Source organism: Panicum virgatum, chromosome 4N (genome assembly GCF_016808335.1).
Source record: "Panicum virgatum strain AP13 chromosome 4N, P.virgatum_v5, whole genome shotgun sequence".
Taxonomy (NCBI): Eukaryota; Viridiplantae; Streptophyta; class Magnoliopsida; order Poales; family Poaceae; genus Panicum; species Panicum virgatum.
In genome coordinates, this window is record NC_053148.1 from 11,754,401 (window position 1) to 11,775,145 (window position 20,745).

Below are 20,745 nucleotides of genomic sequence, written 5' to 3' on the forward strand. Positions count from 1 at the left end.
ATTTTTATTTTTTAAAAATATAAAAAAGAAAAAATTCCTTTTTTACACTGGGCCGCAAAGCCCAAACCAGCTCAGGCCTTGTTCGGCTGAGCAGATAAGCGCTGGTTGGGCTGCTCTGGCCGGCCCAGCAGTTCGGCGGTCAGGTGCAGCCGAACGGCTGGAGGCAAGCTGCCCCGTCGGCCTGAAACTACAAAAATTCCAGTCGGCACAGTAGCTCCCAGTAGAAACAGTGATTTCAGCCAGCACTCCAGCTCGGAGACATATCTGGTGCAATCACGGAACTGGTGAAATCACCGTGCAATCCGACTAAAAAGATTTTCAAAAAATTCTAAAAAAAATCATAATTGTACATCTCGGTCTACCCCATCTACATATAAATTTCCACGATCAAATTCATCTTACACTTGCAGTTACAAAAAAGACAAATTTTCTGACAATAAGTAACGTTCAAATGCAGCCCAAATTTGTCTTTTTTGTAACTGCTAGAGTAAGATGAATTTGATCATGAAATTTTATATATAAATGGGGTAGACCGAGATGTACATTCATGATTTTTTTCAGAATTTTTTGAAAACCATTTTAGTCGGACCAGTTTTGTGATTGCACCAGATATGTCTCAAGCCAGCCCAGCCAGCGCTTTTAAGTTCAACCGAACGGGCTGTCAGCTCTCGTGCAACTGCAACTATGTGGGATGAGCCATCATAGATCCATCACCAGCCGCCACATTTCTACACCTCGCCACCGGAGCAAGAGCAAGCGAATGCCGAGGAGCCAGGCAAATCTGCGGCGACCTTAGCTGCCGATACGGGTCGGCGGCAGGAGAATCTCCGATGCCAACCTCCATTCGTACACCCTGCCTTTTTCCTCTTTGTTCCTTGAGTCTTCCGCTTTTCCTTTTTTTTTTGCGGATTAGGTAGCGTGGCCCTTGATGTTGTTATACTTCGAGAGATCACTCGGTTTTTATGCGGATCCTTGATGGTTTTGAGGCCCTGGATCTATTTGATGGTTTTGAGGCCCTGGATTTATGAACTAGGGGTTCAGCCTGATTTCTGAACTGAGTACTTGAATAGTTTTTTTTTCGCATGGGGATATTCTGATCTGCCAGCCTGATGATTAGCATTGTTTGCACAAGAACGGAGATCTGATTGAGCTTCCTCGTCGAAGCCCGCTTGACTGCTGTGGTGGCTCATGGCAGGCAGGCAAGCTCGACCTCTGCTCGTTGACAGCCCTGCCACTTCCCACTGTCGTGCTATGTTTTTGCACATGCAGACATAGCACGGCGAAGAAGGGGTTGATCTGCTCGGCTCGTTGACACACACACACACACACGCACGCATAGGATGCATGCATATATACATATGTCCTCTGCTGCTCTTCTGCAATTCCACTGAGCAGGCTGAGTGGGCTCCGAGGAAGGCGTCTGTAGATGCAAAAGTTATGAAGGCTATTGCAGGTTGGAAGAATGCCCTTGTGTTAACTTGCCCCTTGTTTAGATGCATAAAGTTTTGGGTGTAAAGTGCTGTAGCACTTTCTTTTGTATTTGGTAATTATTGTCTCACCATGGGTTAGCTAGGCTCAAAAAATTCGTCTCGCAAATTATATACAAACTGTGTAATTAGTTATTTTGTTTAGCTACATTTAATACTTCATGCATGCGTTCAAAGATTCGATGTGATGAGAAATCTTATAAAGTTTTGAAATTTTGAAGGCATCTAAACAAGGGCTTGTTTAATGAGTTCATCACTAATTCAAAAGTTGTTTTGATTTTGAAATACTGCAATGAAGCCGTGCTGCTTTTGATTTGGTTGGTGTCGTGCTAATGGTTTTGCGACTGATTTTTGAGATGCAAACTTGCAATATTTCACCCTATGGGCAACAATGCAGATGATGAGAAGCAAATGCAATTGCATCTGCAGTGCTCCTGACTCATAGGGGCTAAATAGCATGACGACTCTGTCTAGGGGAATCTCTGATGCAATCTAATTCCAGTTTTGATATAGCTTATGGAGTGTAAGAGTTTGATTCCTGTTACACCATGCTAGCAATAGGTGTATGCCTCTTTTATCAGATAATGCTAGTTTTCTTTATTTAACTTACACAATTCATATTTTGGTTTGTTCTTATAAAAGTTTCTGATCTCTTATTGTACGATAAGATATAAGTTTGTGTAATGTGGGTTTACCACGATCTGTCAACCTGGGAGAGCAGAGATCTAAATACCATCTCCATGGAAGCCTCTTAGTAGCTGTGCTGGGTCATGTTATACTCCCTCTGGCCTATGCTCTAAATATTCCCACTGATTCATAAATGTTTATTCACCTCTGTCTCTCGTCCTCAAAACAGGCTAGGTAGACTCTAGGAAATGCTATGTAGATGCAAACATTACAAAAGGTTTGGCAGATCGGAAAAGTGCCTCTACTAGATTATTATTAGTGATTTAACAAGTTCTTGGTAGCTAAAAACTTGTTTCTCTGATAGTTGTTACTCCCACTTTGCTCACAATCTGAAGGCCAATGTGCTTTTGTGCTGGTAGCCAGGTACCTTTCTTTTTGATTTGCCACATGGGCTGAAAATGAGCTTGGATGATTATTCTCTGGAATATGGCCATCTTTGCTGATTCTTTTGTTGAGGAAACTTGGCTGGTATACATCATTTCACTACAAAAGAAAGGCAGATGATGAGGAAGACAAAGACATCCACATCTCCTGATTTAAATTGTGGACACAATACCATGATGATTCCGTCTAGGGGAATCTCTGATGCCAAACTATGTTTTGGTGCCTTGTTTCTTGCAAGCTTCTTGTATATTTGTATGAATTTAAGTGCTCGTTGGAGGATCATGGCTGGTTTACGGTTTGCAATATTTCACCATTTTGATTTGTTGGTGGTGAAAAGATAAGATTTCTTTTTTTTTGCGACTAAAAGATAAGATTTCTTTAGCATCCCTGGTGATACTATTGCTCTATGCGATATCAACTAGACTAGAATATGAATGCTCTTATGAAGCTATGGGTCAACTTGCTATTCTTAATTGCACAGTAGTCACTATTTTTTTCCTTTCAAAACCTTTTGTCTTCTTATATCTGAGATTGATTTGGATCATCAGGGATATCATGATATGTATAGGTGCAAATGAATGCCCCTTAGGGTATCCATTGCCCCTCTTTAGTTCAAAAAATTATGCTAGTTTCTCAAAATGAGATTTCACTTTGGAAAACTAGTATAAAAGTTTGAACTAAAGAGGGGCGGTGGATAGCCTTAGGTGCATCTATTTGCACCCCTAATGATATTTCTATTATAGCTTAATAATCAAATTTTTTGCATTAAGAATGGAGATCTGAAGTGGTGGATCAGTAGTAGTGCAGTACATAAACAGTCATACATAGTCCCTCCGTGTCACCATATGTCTTTTTTTTACTGGGAAAGGATCATGTTTGGTTTTGGGTTTTGTTTGAGCATTCCTCGGTGATTTGCACCTAATCTGAGTCTTTTTATTATTTATATTCTTTTTGACATTTTAAGGTGTAAGTGTTGGATATGTGGATGCTTTTTAAACCATGGATATGTTTAAGCATGTTCTAGAAATTGCTATTTGGAAGCTGACAGTTTAAGCATGTTCTAAAAATTCCAGTTTCCGTGTTTGTTCATGGGGCATACTGATTTGCTAGCCTGATGATTACCTCTGCACTAATAGTGAAGGTTGGAATACACTTGATCATTGAAGCTGGCTTGGCCGCTATGGTGGATCATATACTTCCTCCGTTCCAAATTATAGATCCATCCATGCATAGCAGTCTGATTTTCTTCCACCAAGCTGGCTGAGCTGGCTCTGATTATGATGTGTGTAGATAAAAAGAAATATGAAGGCTTTGGCAGGCACATGTAGTGCATACTACCAGTGCATTCTGTGCATTTGGAAGATTATTTGTGCAGAATTACCATGCATAAAGTTCTGATTTTTGTTTTATTATGGGGGCATTCTGATGCACCAGCCTGATGATTACTGGTAATTTGCATTAAGAGCGAATATCCCAATGCACTAATCTGTTGAAGGCTGCTTAGCCACTCTGGTTGATGATCTGCTGCTGCTGCTGCTACTACTACTATAACCAGAAGGATCTCATCTCTTCCTAGGCCCCCTCTCTCTCCTTCTCCCCCCCTTTGTATGTGATTCTATCAACCAAACTGGCTAAGTGTGTTCCATGGAATGCATATGTAGATGCAATGGTTATGAAGGCTTGGCAAGTATAAGAATGCTTATTGAACAATTGCGTTTTATAACAAGTACTTTTTCTCTCTATAAGCTTTGTGTTTCTCTTCCATTTTCCAAATGGCTTTTCTAATATGCGTTGCAATTGAGATCTTTTTGTGTTTTTTTCCCTCTTGAGGTTATAAAGAAAATGGTGGAGCTTTTGTCCAATTTTTCCATGATCTCATATAAAACTAAACAAATTAACTGCATTTAAATGTGCAATGAGCGTGAGAAAGCAATCAAATATGTAAGGTCTCAGAAGAATTGTGGTAGGTGTAGCTAGCTTGCATTCCCAATCCTGTTAATGAGGTAGCTGAGAGCAAATGTCAGATGGAGGCATGCAAATTTGCAGCAACATCAACAGGCATGCAGTAGTAGGTATTGAGAAGTAGGTATTGAGCTAGCTTTCACTTTTTTATAACTTTCTGTTAGGAGTATATTGAGCCCATATATAGAGGCCCATTAAGAGGCCCATGTATAGGTCTATATATACCCACCCATCTAGGGTTGGAGGAAAAAATCAATCATTTTACCCTCCTACATGGTATCAGGCTAATTCCTTTTTTTCTCTTCCTCCCTACCCAGTAGCCGCCGGCGCCGCCCCTCTCGGCGTCGTCCCTCTTCACCCCTTCCTCCTTCCCTCCACTTCTTTCCTCCCCTGCTTCTGTGGCCGCATGGCGCCCCACCGCCACCGTGACCCCTGCATCCGCCGCCGTCGTCGCCACCTCTGCTGCCGGCGCGGGGGGTGCGGACGTGGGGGGGGGGGGGCGCCGGATCTGGCACTGGCGCCGCCGCCTGGGGCTCTCCGGCCTGGCGCGCGCCGGCCGCCGCGCTGGCCGCCATCACGCCGGACGTCGCGGGGGCCGCGGGTGCTGCTGGCGCCGCCGCTGTGGGCGCCCTGCAGCCCCTACAGCAGCCGCCTGTGCAGGGCGCGCCGCCTGAGCAGGGCCCTCTGCCCCCCGTGGCCACCGCCGCCGCCTTGCAGAGTCCTCCTGCCGCTGCAGGCGCGGGCCACGGAGGTCCCCTGCAGCAGGCCCCGACCAGCGACCCCGCAGCCGTCGCCGCCGCTGCTGAGGCACATCGCGCCACGGTCGCCGCGGGCAAGCAGCCCGCCGTCGCGACTCCCACGTGGCCCGAGCTCGGGATGCCCCCTGCGGATGCGTCGCTCGCTGCCGCGGCACTCCGAGGGCAGCAGGCCGATGCCGCTCTCACCGCGGCCCTCCTCGCCGCCAAGTCGGAGGCCTCGGCGACCCAGGAGCGGGTCCGCATGGCTGCCCTCGCCTGGGAGCGCGAGCGTGCCACGACAGATGCCCTCGCCCTCCGGGTCGCCGAGGCAGAGCGCTTTCTCCGCGGCTCCTCTGGCTAGCTGCCCGTCGACCCCGAGCCCGGCAGCTCCTTATCCCGCCGTGCCCCGCTAGCTGGATCTGGAGCCCGGTACGACCTGACCGACCCCATGGTCGCCCAGCTCCACCTCCAGGCCGCCAGCGTCCAGAACATCAGGGCCCTGGTCTCCGTCCTCCTCGATCCCGCGTCCTCCTCCTACGGCTGCTGGCGGGACTAGGTCCTCCTCACCCTTCGCCGCTACGCCCTCGATGACCACGTCCTCGTCGACTCGCCGATCGAGGCGCGGGACGTGGCGTGGCTGTGTCTCGACAGCATCGCCATGTCCTGGATCTACGGGGCCATCTCCCTAGATCTTCAGGACCTCGTCCGGACCCACGGCGGCACCGCGCGACAGGCTTGGGTGGCGCTCGAGGGGCAGTTCCTCGGCAACGCCGAGCACCGCGCCCTCCAGCTCGACGCCACTTTCCGCACCTTCGTGCATGGGGACCTCTCCGTCGGTGAGTACTGCCGGCGGATGAAGAGTATGGCCGATGCTCTTCACGACCTCGGGGATCCGGTGTCCGATCGGGTCTTGGTGCTCAATGTCCTGCGGGGCCTGAGCAGCACCTACGACCACCTGAAGAGCTGGATCGCCCGCCAGAGGCCCTTCCCCACCTTCCTGCAGGTCCGGGACGACCTCGCCCTGGAGGAGATCACCAGGGGTCTCGCGCCTGGATCGTCCTCGCCCACCCCCGCCGCGCTCGTTGCTGCTCCACTGGCCTCCTCCGCTGGTCCTGCCACCTCCCTCCTTGGTGCTGCTCCCGCCAGGCAGACCGGAGGATGGGGTGGCCGTGGACGTCGCCGGCGACAGGGTGGTGGCGGTGGCACTGGTGGCCCTGCTTCTGGGGGTACTGGTACCGGTGGGGGCCGTCGGGGCGCGGCGACACCAGCTCCGGCTCCCGCTCCTGCCCCTGCCGCTGGAGGTACGCCCTAGCCATCCTTCAGCAACCCATGGTCAGGGCGCATCTCGATGTGGCCATTTCAGGGTCCAGGAGGGGGGCCTCGTCCTCAGCTCCAGCCGGCGGCCATGTTCATTGGCGCTGCTCCACTCTTCGCGCTGTCCTGGACCCCGCCCGCTTAGCCCAGCCAGCAGCTGACCTGGCCGGGGGTTTGGGACTAGGCCGCTCTGGCGCAGTCCTTCAGCACCATGGGACTGACGCCGCCGACCAGCACCGAGTGGATCGCCGACTCGGGTGCCTCGTTCCACACCACTCCCGATGCTGAAATCCTCTCTTCTGTCCAACCCCCACACCCCTCTTGTCCTTCTTCTATCATGGTGGGTGATGGGTCTTGCCTTCCTGTCACCGCCGTGGGTTCTGCTCCTCGTCTTCCTAATGTTCTTGTTGCTCCTCAAATGGTTCACAACCTTCTTTCTATTCGCTAGTTTACTGCTGACAACTCATGTTCTATCGAATTTGACTCCTCTGGTCTTACTATGAAGGATTCAGCTTCCCGGCGTCCGCTCCTCCGATGTGACAGCCCGGGGCCCCTTTACACTCTTCGATTTCCTGCTTCCGCTGCCTCGCCTTCGGCTTCTTCGTCTTCTGCTTTTGCCGTGACGCCTTCTTCCACCACCTGGCACCGCCAGCTCGGCCACCCCGGCCGCGACGTTTTGGCACAGCTCCGCTGTAGTACCGATGTTCCATGTACTAGGGCTCCTGCTGAGCACCTCTGTCATGCGTGCCAGTTGGGTCGTCATGTTAGACTTTCGTTTTCTTTTTCTTCTTCGCATGCTGCGCATGCTTTTGATCTCATACACTGTGACCTGTGGACATCTCCTGTACTCAGCATGTCTGGCTATATATATTATCTGGTCATTGTTGATGATTTTTCTCATTACTCTTGGACTTTCCCTTTGCGCGCCAAGTCTGAGACCTTCCCCACCCTCCTCCACTTCTTTGTCTGGGTGTCCACTCAGTTCGGCCTCACCGTTAAGGCCGTCCAGTGTGACAACGGGCGGGAGTTTGATAACTCCACCTCTCGGTCTTTCTTCCTGTCTCGGGGTGTTCAGCTGTGTATGTCTTGTCCGTATACCTCTCCTCAGAACGGCAAGGCTGAGCGGATGATTCGCACGACGAACGACGTCGTGCGCACCCTTCTGATCCAAGCTTCTCTCCCCCCGTGCGTCTGGGCTGAGAGCCTCCACACCGCCACCTACCTGCTCAACCGCCTTCCGTCCGCTACTTCTCCTGCTCCCACTCCACATCACGCTCTTTTCGGTACCCCTCCTCGCTACGACCACCTTCGGTTCTTCGGGTGTGCGTGTTACCCTAACACCTCCGCCACCGCTTCTCACAAGCTGGCGCTGTGACACCTCAGGTGTTTAATTAGATAAACCAGAGTCATTAGCACAAAATCATGCATCCTTAACTAAGAAACGTTGAAATAGATGTGTATGTATGTGTGTCTAAGTGTATATGTGCACAGGTCGAAAACTTTAAATAGTTTTTAAACTGATGCAAGTTTGCTTATGAAATTTCATAGGCACCTCACATGCATGATCTGTTGGCCATTTTTGGTCAGTGTGTTACATGTTAGATTCATAGCCTTGTGTAAAAGTTTCGTAGTCAGTTATCATGCCTAGCTATAGGTTTACTTAGGTCTTGCTTTATGCCTAGGTTAAATATTTTTATTTATCCAAGTTGTTCTTATAGGATTCATGGTCTGAAGATTTTACAGTTGCTCTATATAGATGCATTTATTCTTCAGAAAAAGTTTGGCATTTTTTAGTTAAGTCAAATTGGTCCCAATAATTTATGGTTGGAAGAAATGTACTAAATCATGAAAAATAGTTTCTTTGCCTGGAAAAATCTAATATTTTTAATACAGTCTTTAATTAAGTTGGGAACCATTTCTATAAATTTTAAGGCTCAGATTCTTAGTGTAACAGTCTATGGAAATTAGTTTTGATCCATACAGCTATATGTTTCTCTATTTTTCATGCTCTTTTTACTGCTCCATAAAATCTGAAAAATTAACAGTAGACGACACATAATAATAGGAAGCCTCAGTAAAAATTGTAGCATCTTTACTTTTGTGGTTTGTTCTGTATAAATGAATCTTGCTCCTAGTAGTAGCTGTTTAATGTCTTTTTAATAATCAATATGCTCAATGAAATTAGCTAAAAATTTCACAGTAGGCATGTTACTCAGATATGTACCTTGCATAAAAATTTCAGTACCAGAAAGTATATGTAACCCTAGTTATGGCGTTACAGGTTAGTATAGTGTTAATTAAGAAAAATATCAGTTCTACATGTCAAGAAAATGAAAGACAACAAACTCCTAGTCCTTTTATGAATAAAATCATGTTAGATAGTACTCTATAAACGATTGCCCAATAAAGAGAACATAATCTCCAACTTAACTGGAGTCGTGTTGGTTTGCAACTTTATAGTGAATTAAATCATGAATAGAGATCATCACGTAAACTCATGCATATGCATCTCGTGTAGATTCGACTACTCTCGCCGACGGTACGTACGAGCTGGTTGTAATAATTATGTTAAGACTCGGTAATGTAATATAATTGTGAAATGTTGTACTCTCTGGACTCACCTTCGTGAGGGTTGTATGTAAGCTTTGGGTTCGATCGACGCTCAGGTGGATTCTTCGGGACTTTACCCGACAGCCCTGTCGGATTACTCCATTTGAAGTGCGTGTTAGCCGGGATTACCTTTAGGTTGATGGTTAGCGCACTTGAGCCGGATTAATTTGGGCGGTGCTGCCACAGCTGGTATCAGAGCTGAACAAAGCGCACACCCGAGAGTGCGACTAGATTTCAAAAGTTTTCCTTAAAACTTAGCCACACAATCGCGTTTGGAAAATACGTTGGTTCGCTAAGGATTGTGCATAGTACGTAAAGCCCTAGGGAGAAATTATGGGAGTACTAGGTGGCTATCTAACTTATGGTTTATTTATGACTGACTTCCAGCACATTTCTTTCTGTACTTTAAATTCAGTACTTTACATTATGTAACGACGCACCTACGCTAAGGTAAGACGGTAAGGATCCTTAGTCAACTGAGAGAGTTTGACCTTCCCGTCGGTGATGCGAGCCGAACGCTGCCCTCAAGCAGTGGCTTACTTAAGGTGCTGCCAATATACCAACTATTAGTTGGCTATATTGGGAGTAAAGTATACTCAGTCAGCTGAGGGAGACTGACCTTCCCGTCGGTGATGCTAACCGAACGCTGCGCTCAAGCAGTGGCCTACTTGAGCTGCTGCCAATATACCGACCATCAGTCGATTATATTGGGAGTAAGAGGAACCGTGAATACGTCACCTCGGTAGCGTATGAGCGCTGTCCATGCAGTGTTGGACGCATGGATGCCGCTTCTATAGTGAACGGTAATGTATGGGGACGCTTTCATGTGTGCTGGCATGAAAGGTTCAATGAATATATATCTATCAATTTTCTGCAGGTACACTAACCACGATTACGTAAGTTAAGAACGGTTAGAACTCGGCTAGATATATATATAGGGAGAGACGTAAAGTGTACCATGCCACCGGTGCTAACCCCGTAAGACCAAAGCTATTTGGCAATTGTTTTTCTTGTGAGGACGAATAGGTCGTGCATGCATCATGATCATAAATTGAAAACCAATGAAAATGGATGTGGATTAGTAGAGAATGTTAAGGTTTGCATATGAGCACGGTTCTTTTCTCTCGATCAAGGTCTATCTAGAAATCTGTCTTTTCTGCCGTATCTAGAGAGATGGGACTTATTGGTTATATCAAGGACTTTATATGCTGAAGTGCACAAGGAGAAATTTACTCCAAAATTTTTCTACTACCTGTTGTTAAAATTAGAGAATTTTTTCGACTAAGTATACAGAGGGGTACACTAGAAACTTTGATACCCTGTTTTCTGCCAGTTTTGAGCACTTCGGTTGCATGAATTTTTAGGCCATCCGAGAGAAGTATTTTGCAGAAATGTTCAACACCAAACTTGTAGCAAATTTACTCATCTAGCTACTGTTAAAATTTGGTAATTTTTGGCTTACCACACTCAGTTCACTAGCTCTTTGTTTGCTGGAATTTCTAGGTGGACAGTCACTGGAAAACCTAAAGATATGACCATCTTAGAGTCTGATATAGCCCAAGGGTTGACTAGCAAAGTTGTGCACAACTATCTTAGGCATGTTCGGGTGAAATTTGAGAATTTTTGGGGAAGAGAGCGGGAGATATGAATTTTCTGGTAAAGACCAGTATTCTGCCCCCAGCGTGTCTGTGACCGTTTGAGTTCGACGTATTTCCACACTTATCCTATTCAGCATGAAATTATTGTGGATCCCAAATTAAAGGAAAAATTTGCACATTGCAGATGGATCCATGGATACACGATACCCCTGAAGGCTTAGGAAGTGCTAGTGGTAGTGAACAGCCCACACTGCCACCACCACCGTGCGACCTGGCTGAATTCATGGATGTCCAGACTGTTCTGCTTCGACAGCTTGTCCAGGGACAGGTAGCGATTGGTCAATTCCTGCTGCAACAACACTTTCAACCGGATGAGCACAATGTACACCAACCTCAGGTTGTAGGCTATCAAGAGCTCAATGAGGAGATAACGGAGACAAAGGATGTTTTCTCCGACTCTCTAATGCCACCATCACGACTTCCGATGAAGCTTAAGGATCACCAACTAACGTGTCGGACTCTCAAGCATGGCCCAAGCAACATAGATTTGGATGGATGGGAAATTACATGCACAGAATTCGTTCCACGTGGTAGACGGCAGACTAGCAACACTATTAACGCCAACACCGTCTTAAGAGCAAGAACTCGCTCGCCTGTCCGGGAAACGATGGACCTTGCCAGGTGCACTACGCCCAAGAAAGGTTCAGTAGGTGTGCCTGCCAGTACATCCTTAGTTAACAAACCGCCTGGTGGTTCAAGCAAGATGAAATGTTGCTTCAATTGTGGGAATCCTAACCACTTTGCTCGAGACTGCTCCTAGCCCAGACGACCAAAACAGGGTCAAGATTTTATACAGAGCAACAAGAATAAGGACACGAGACAGACTATTCTGCAACAAAGGGTTAAAGTCACCACACTTGCCGATCTTCCTGAAGGTACACCAGAAAGGAAGGGTACATTCTCCTATCCAACCCACCTAGCAACTTAGTTAGTATTTCGAAGACGAGTAAAGGTGCTTCCCTCGGATGAGTTACAGGAAATCTCAGTTGCTCTTCTTGCTCATATAATTCTGTTGAAAACTAAAAATGGTGCATACAAATACGGGGATATCATGTAGGATCATTACATGCATGGTTGTTGCATGGCCATTGATAAATTATATGCATCTTAGGACTCAGTCTCAGTTAACATCCTATGCGTCTTGGAAGGACTTCTGATTACCACATGGCTCCCTATCTTCCTTTCCAGCCACGTGCATTATTCGGGTTGCTATATTTTTACCTTGCCGTGGTGTTCATCACTGACCTATGGTGCCGCGACGGAACCTAGGGCTTCGTATGTGCTGCAGCCATACGTTGCGCTACTAGGTGCGTGCTGGTATCTTGGTCCGTGATAGCGACTCCATGAAAATCTATTTTTCGTAACCTGAGTATTGCATTGACTTGGGTTCTGTTTTGGGCCAACAAAAATAGTAGGTACTAGCATAACCTTCTAGATTACTAACCTGCATTGCAGTGTGTGCATCACATGCCCATATGCACACTATGCGCATAACCATATGCACTATCATCATACATCATGACCGGCACATCATAACCAAGGCCTCACACCATGTGCATTATTTCATTAATGCATAGGCCATCGCATCCATGCATTGTATCATCGATCTCATGGCATGTTGGCATTTCCATAATACATTATTTTTCTCAAAACAAATATCAACTCCATTAAAATAAAAGCAACTTTGAGCAAGAATGTCTTGAGAAAACCTTGCTTATGCCACGTAATAAGATCTCGGGTTAAAAATGCCTCAAGTAGTAGTAGAGTTGATCCTGTTGTTTACCATGCTACGCATGTGCCAGTGCAACTATTCAATCATATACGTATAAGATCCTCAGGAGTCACCATACCGAGGATGAAGACACGCAGGACATTGAAGGTTATCTAAACCAAATTTTTTTTGTGTTTTCCAAATCTCACTCCAAGGCACATGCACATTTCCCCTCTAATTTTACTCACCCGAATCTCGGGACGAGATTCTTTTTAAGGGGGGTAGCCTGTGACACCTCAGGTGTTTAATTAGATAAACCAGAGTCATTAGCACCAAATCATGCATCCTTAACCAAGAAACGTTGAAATAGATGTGTATGTATGTGTGTCTAAGTGTATATGTGCACAGGTCGAAAACTTTAAATAGTTTTTAAACTGATGCAAGTTTGCTTATGAAATTTCATAGGCACCTCACAAAAATCATGATAAACCAAAGTCTAGTTGAAGCCATGGGAAGAAAGTGAGTTTTTGCACATGAAATGATAAGTCGATCCACATTACATTTTCTCCCATAATTAATTTCAGGAAATGCTGAAAAGATCCGAAAATACAAAGTGCAAACCATAGCTTAAATTAATCTTTGCCCAAAACAAAAGTTCTAGAGTTTTACAAGACAAACAACTTTCGTATTCAAAGTTTTTCAAATTACAACATGAAATTTTGAGAAAAACCAGAAAAACAGTAGGTTTAGGGGGTTTTCATTTAAACTTGATTTCAAATTTTTAACATTCAAATCATTGCTCAAACGAATTTTGGCCTGAAAGGAAAGTTGTAGGAAATTGAATTTTGAACAACTTTCATGTTCAAACATTTCGAGTTTCCATGTAAAAAATTTGAGAAAATCCCGAGTCAACACGTTGACCGCTCTCTTTCTCACTCTACTCTATTTCTCTCTCTCCCTCGCTCTCCCTGGCTTCTCTGCGCACGCCGAGCCACTCGAGCGCGCACACCCGCGCGCGCTGCGCCGCTACCGCCCGTTCGCTGAGCCTGTTGCCGCCGCGCTGCTGCCTCGCTGCATCGCGCCATCACCACCCCACTCGAGCACTCGCCGCGCCCTGGCCGTCGCTGACGCTCCGCTCCGCCCGCGCACGCCACGCTCCGACGGTCGCTCGGCGCCAGCTGCGTCCGGCCGAGGGCCGCGGCTGCTGCCCGAGCTTCCCGTCCTGCCCCGAGACCGACGTGCCCAGCCCCTCTCCTCCTCCTGCTCGCCCATAAAAGTCGAGGCAAGCCTCTGCTCGCGCGCCCGCGAGCCACAGCCGCCACCATTGCCGTGCCGCCGCTCGACCTCGCCGTCGAGCTGCCCCCTCCGCTCGACCTCCACCCCTGCCCACCCCGGAGCAACTTCACCACCACCCACTCCACCTCCCAGGGCCCCTAAACCGCCCGCTTCTTGCCCCACCGAGCCAGAACGCCAGCGCCACCGCCGGTGCCGCACCATTGCCGCCGCCGCGCCCAACCTCACCGTGGAGGTCCCCCTATAGGCCACCGCCGAGCCAACTCAACCCAACCACGAGCATCTCATGCATCAGGCGAAGCTCATCGGCCTGCTCCCGCCCCCAGACTGCCACCGGAACACCACCTCCGCCCTCCCCTGTCCACGCGGAGCTATCCCTTCTGCCCCTCCTCGACCCAAACCAACTCGCCCACGAGCTCCCCCACCTCCCACCGGTGCTCGACGACCCGACCTCCACCGCCCAAAGCCGGCGGAGCGCCGCCGCCGCCACGTCCGCCCGCCCCCCGCCCCTGCTCACTGTGGCCGGCGCGCCACAGGCCACCTCCGCGCACACCGAGACCACCTACGGGTTCCACTTGACCCCCTGGTGCTAATCCTCCACTTCCCCCTCGCCGTCGGCGAGCAACCTCGCTGGATTTCGGCCCCCAAGGTCCGCCCTCCACTGTTAAGTCTGGCGGGGACCTATTTGCAATTCCCCAAAACCTTCTAGGGGTATATATGCGAGAGTCGGTTTTGTTTTTCTTTTTGTTTCCAAAAACAGTGAATTTGTAAAATCGATATAAATTCGTAGAAAAATCGGAAAAATGCAAACTCAACTGTTCTGGAATCCTTGTGACTAGATCTACAACTTTCCTTAAATGAACTTTTTCATTTTCTCAATAATTTTTGCTTTATTTAAAACACAAGGAAAATATAGCTTTTATTAGATCTCAAGTTACATGCATGATATGTTGGCCATTTTTCGTCAGTGTGTTACATGTTAGATTCATAGCCTTGTGTAAAAGTTTGTAGTCAGTTATCATGCCTAGCTATAGGTTTGCTTAGGTCTTGCTTTATGCCTAGGTTAAATAGTTTTATTTATCCAAGTTGTTCTGATAGGATTCATGATCTGAAGCTTTTACAGTTGCTCTATATAGATGCATTTATTCTTCAGAAAAAGTTTGGCAATTTTTAGTTAAGTCAAACTGGTCCCAATAATTTATGGTTGGAAGAAATGTACTAAATCATGAAAAATAGTTTCTTTGCCTGGAAAAATCTAATATTTTTAATACAGTCTTTAATTAAATTGGGAACCATTTTTATAAATTTTAAGGCTCAGAATCTTAGTGTAACAGTCTATGGAAATTAGTTTTGGTCCATACAACTATATGTTTATCTATTTTTCATGCTCTTTTTACTACCCCATAAAATCTGAAAAATTAACAGTAGATGACACATAATAATATGAAGCCTCAGTAAAAATTGTAGCCTCTTTACTTGTGTGGTTTGTTCTGTATAAATGAATCTTGCTCCTAGTAGTAGCTGTTTAATGTCTTTTTAATAATCAATATGCTCAATGAAATTAGCTAAAAATTTCACAGTAGGCATGTTACTCAGATATGTACCTTGCATAAAAATTTGAGTACCAGAAAGTATATGTAACCCTAGTTATGGCGTTACAGGTTAGTATAGTGTTAATTAAGAAAAATATCATTTCTACATGTCAAGAAAATGAAAGACAACAAACTCCTAGTCCTTTTATGAATAAAATCATGTTAGATAGTACTCTATAAACGATTGCCCAATAAAGAGAACATAATCTCCAACTTAACTGGAGTCGTGTTGGTTTGCAACTTTATAGTGAATTAAATCATGAATTGAGATCATCACGTAAACTCATGCATATGCATCTCGTGTAGATTCGACTACTCTCGCCGACGGTACGTACGAGCTGGTGCTCGAGTCCGAGAGTGAGCAGCGTGAAGCTCAAGTGAATCTAACTGGAGCCACCGAAGACCCGAACCAAAGTTCGGAAGAGCCCAAGGCTAACTTTGCTTAGCAAGGCAAGCCCCGGAGCATGTCCTATCTATTGTAGATTTATGCAACTGCTTATATTTCTATTTACTTGTGCATTTATGTTTACAGGAGTTGATTGAAACCTTAGTTGCATGATCCTAGGTACCTATGCTTGAACACTAGTTGGTTTAGGTCGCTAGTTGGCTAGGCTAATGGTTCGGTAGAAGTCGAGTGATTTCCTGACACTCGCGATAATTTAGGAATTGAATGTCCACTACATACTACAACTATAAGGCTCACGGGCGGGGCTGTGGTACTTATGATGACCCGTCTGTTTAGTGAAAATGGATAAGGCCGCAGTGTGTCGTAGTGGTGGTTAAGCGTTTGAACGTACTAACCACATGCCGAGAAATATGGTAACCGGTAAGCTTAAGTACCTGATCGGCCCGGGGAGTGGACTTTTCCCTCACCCTCTTTGAACGTTGTTTCTCATGCGGCCACATGCGGGTGCAAGCGTGTTCACGACCCGGCGTCGACCGTGGCATGGGGCTCTTATAGTCGAAGGGGGTGACCCTGATGCACGAGCCGAAAAGAAAGGGGAAATGTTGCGTGGGGACTCGGTTTCCATGCGTGTGTTTAGGTTTGCCTGGCCAGGTTAACAAATTCGATTCGAATCGTCCGCCTCTCATGGATATTGTGACTGCTTAACCCTTTTGCCACATAGAGTAAGAAGTGGAACATTGATTATGAGGAATATGGTTGAATGATGAAAATAATTGTTTTTCACCATGTATGCTATTGGATAGATGCTAATGTAGAATGGTTAATTGAACTAGAACTTGAAAGCTAAAATCTAAAAATAAGGACTTACTCTTTATTGCTTTTCGGCAAAAACAAACCCCTCAAGCCAAAAGCCTTGCATGTCTAGTTAGAGGGCTAAGTATATCCTAGTCGGGTAAGCCTTGCTAAGTATTAGTATACTCAGCCTTGCTTGTGGCTCAACTTTGTTTCAGGTGATATGTTTGAAGATCAGATAGCTAGCTTGACTTGGTCGTGTACCTTACCCCCTGGTTGGTCGGTGGAGTGGGATTCAACTCCGGCCAACGATGACAACGTCGAGTGATGTCATGTACGGGCTTCATCATGACATCTTGTATCGTCATTTAGAACTTGTTTTATTTCCGCTGCAGTTGAACTCTGAACTACTTTCAATTTGAACTTCAAGTACCTTTCTGAGATTTCAAACTTGATTTGTAATAATTAAGTTAAGACTCGGTAATATAATATAATTGTGAAATGTTGTACTCTCTGGACTCACCTTCGTGCGGGTTGTATGTAAGCTTTGGGTTCGATCGACGCTCAGGTGGATTCTTCGGGACTTTACCCGACAGCCCTGCCGGATTACTCCGTTTGGAGTGCGTGTTAGCCGGGATTACCTTTAGGGTGATGGTTAGCGCATTTGAGCCAGATTATTTTGGGCGGTGCTGCCACAGGCGCCCCGCTCGACTCGTTGTGTGTTTCTCGGGTACTCCCCTGACCACAAGGGGTACCGATGCTTTGACCTCACCTCTCACCGCGTTCTGATCTCCCGACACGTCGTCTTCGACGAGTCGGATTTTCCCTACTCCGCCTCCTCCACACCTTCTTCTAATCCCGAGCTGGCGTTTCTATTTCCGACTGACCCGGTGGTGAAGCCACCATTACCTGTCTGTCCTTTTCCTGCCGATTTTCCCGGCGTACCGGCACCGCTTCCGGTGATCCCTGCTGCGCCGAGCTGGCCCCGGTGCCTGCGGTCGCGCCACGCGCGGCCCCCGGACCTCCGGTCATGCCGCGCACGGACCCGGTGTCTCCCACTGCGCCACGTGTGGCCCCAGTGCCTTCCCCTACACCTGAGCGGTACGCTTAGCCGGTACAGGTGTACCGGCGTCGCTCGAAGCCGAACCCGGCGCCGCAGCGGTACGCTGAGCCGGTGCAAGTGTACCGGCGACGTTCGGCGTCGACACCGGCACCGCCTCCTGCTCCGGAGGCTCCTGCGATGCCGCCACCGGAGCCCTCACCGTCGCCGCCTCCTCCGGCTCCCTCTCGAGCCAAGCCGGAGGTGTACCACCCACCGGTCATCCATCGGGATCCTCGGCATATCCATCCCATGGTGACTCGGCGGATGGCGTCCCAGGCCGCGACTCTCTCCGCCACTGCGGGTCTCTCCGGTACCCTCCTCTGTCCGCGACGCCTTGGCGGATCCTCACTGGCATCACGCGATGGAAGAGGAGTACGCGGCTCTTCTTGCAAACCAGACGTGTGATCTCATGCCGCGTCCGTCTGGTTGCAATGTGGTGACTGGCAAGTGGATCTGGATGCATAAGCGTCGGGCTGATGGCACACTGGAGCGATACAAGGCTCGCTGGGTTCTCCGGGGGTTCACTCAGTGGCCTGGTGTGGACTATGATGAGACCTTTAGCCCGGTTGTGAAGCCTGCTACGGTGCGCACGGTCCTCTCGCTTGCGCTCTCGCGATCTTTGCCAGTGCACCAGCTGGACGTGAAGAATGCGTTTCATCACGGCACCTTGTCAGAGACTGTCTACTGCTCTCAGCCAGCGGGATTTGTGGACTCGAGTCGTCTGGATATGGTCTGCCGGCTCAACAAGTCTCTCTATGGTCTGAAGCAGGCTCCTCGGGCTTGGTACTCTCGGTTCGCCACGTTCTTGCTGACATTGGGGTTCACCGAGGCCAAGTCTGACACTTCTCTCTTCGTCTACCGCCGTGGGGATGAGACAACCTATTTGCTGCTATACGTCGACGACATTGTGCTCGCAGCCTCCAGTCAGCAGTTACTTCAGAGTGTCATCTCCTCTCTGCAGCAGGAGTTCGCTATGAAGGATCTCGGTCAGCTCCACCACTTGTTGGGCGTCACTGTTGAGCCTCACCCGTCTGGTCTTCTCCTTCACCAGCTACAGTACGCCCTCGATATCCTGGAGCGGGCTGGGATGACTGATTGCAAGCCCTGCTCCACTCCTGTCGACACTCAGGCGAAGTTGTCTGCTGATCTGGGTGATCCGGTGGCTGATCCTACTGCCTACCGGAGTCTGGCCGGCACTTTGCAGTACCTCACCTTCACCAGGCCGGATCTCACCTACGCTGTCCAGCAGGTCTATCTCCATATGCATGATCCCCGGGAGTCACACCTTGCTGCCCTGAAGCGTCTCCTCCGCTACGTCCGTGGCACTGTGGACCTCGGCCTGGTGCTTCACCGCTCGTCCTCAGCTGAGCTGGTTGTCTACACCAACGCCGACTGGGCTGGCTACCCGGACACTCGCCGCTCCACTTCCGACTACGCCGTCTTCCTGGGCAGCAACCTGGTCTCCTGGTCGTCCAAGTGGCAGCCAGTTGTCTCCCGCTCCAGTGCCGAGGCGTAGTACCGTGCTGTCGCTAACGGTGTGGCGGAGGTGTTCTGGCTACGACAGCTCTTGGCGGAGCTCCACAGCCCGCTCGCCAAGAGCACGCTCGTCTACTGCGACAACGTCAGCGCCGTGTATCTCTCCACCAACCCCGTCCAGCATCAGCGGACGAAGCATGTGGAGATCGACCTACACTTCGTGCGCGACAGAGTCGCCACGATGTTCGGGTACTCCATGTCCCGACTACCTCCTAGTTTGCTGACATCTTCACCAAAGGACTGCCCTCCTCGACCTTCTCGGAGTTTCGCTCCAGCCTCAACGTAGCCGGTGGCTAGTTGTGGCTGCGGGGGGGGGGGGGGGGTATTTGCCCTTTTGTACTCTCTTCTTGTCCAGTCTTGAACACCGCTGCGCCGGTAGTTCAGATTGCGGGAGGGTGTTGGCTTTCTTATTGTCCAGTCTTGAACACCGCTGCGCCGGTAGTTCAGACTGCGGGGGGGTGTTGGAGTATATTGAGCCCATGTATAGAGGCCCATTAAGAGGCTCATGTATAGGTCTATATATACCCACCCATCTAGGGTTTGAAGGAAAAAATCAATCATTTTACCCTCCTACACTTTCACCACAGACAGGGGGGACATTGGTGCCTAGAAAAAAAATCTAATATGTTTCATTTGTAAGCCAAAGTCCCAATGTTTTTTTTGTTAAGGGGACAGGCATTCTGGTATACCAGCCTAGTGATTATGATTGCATTAAGAACGGAGATCAGAATGCGCTTCTCCTGTCGAAGCCTGCGTTGAAGCCTGCTTGGTCATTCTGGTTGATAATATCTCCTCTCTTATGCCTTCTTGAGTTCTTGGCCCTTATCTCTGTCTCTCTCTCTCTCTCTCTTTTCTTGCTGCAGGCTGGTGGCTACCTGTGTGTGGATGTGTGTGATTCTTCAACCAAGCTGGCCAAGTGAGCTCCGTGGAATGTCAATGTAGATGCAAAGATTATGAAGGCTTGACAGAATGACAGATTGACAGATGCCGAGAATGCCCCCCATTTTTCTTTAGAATCTTTGGCTTTTAGTGTTCTTTCTTTGTGGTCCGGTTTGGCAATTGCTGTCTTGATTTCTTAACTGCAACGTGATTTACTTAAGTTTTTGTGATTTCTTTTTTGGGTTGTAAATCAAATGGGGCTGTGAAGGGTTTTGTTATTAGTTTATTACACATGCTATCATCCCTCTATCCATCTGGTTGGTTGGTAATTCGAGACCAGGATAGGAATTCATGGAAGAAGTGAACAAGCAATATGTGTTTAGACTAGTAGTACTTGAATGTAAATGAGAGAGACACAAAATGAGAGGGGAATCCATTCCTTGTATTGATCTCAAGAGTTTATACATGGGGAACGGGCAGTGGCAGATGCAGAATTGGAGGCAAGGGGGGCTGAAACAATAGAAATGTTGATTTGTGTGAAGATTTAATGGTGATTTAGAGGTATTGCTACAGTATTTTACGTGTAATTAGGGGA

At 47.9% G+C, this 20,745-nt stretch overlaps 1 long non-coding RNA gene and 1 other non-coding gene across 2 annotated transcripts; both read left to right on the forward strand.

The window, feature by feature from the left end:
- The first annotated feature begins 630 nt into the window (after positions 1 to 630).
- Positions 631 to 20,451, forward strand: LOC120670772. Its single transcript, XR_005673366.1, has 2 exons — positions 631 to 846; positions 20,135 to 20,451. It is a non-coding gene; the product is annotated as an uncharacterized LOC120670772 (long non-coding RNA).
- On the forward strand, positions 2,668 to 2,766 carry LOC120671721. Its single transcript, XR_005673812.1, has one exon. It is a non-coding gene; the product is annotated as a small nucleolar RNA R44/J54/Z268 family (small nucleolar RNA).
- Positions 20,452 to 20,745: the final 294 nt, after the last annotated feature.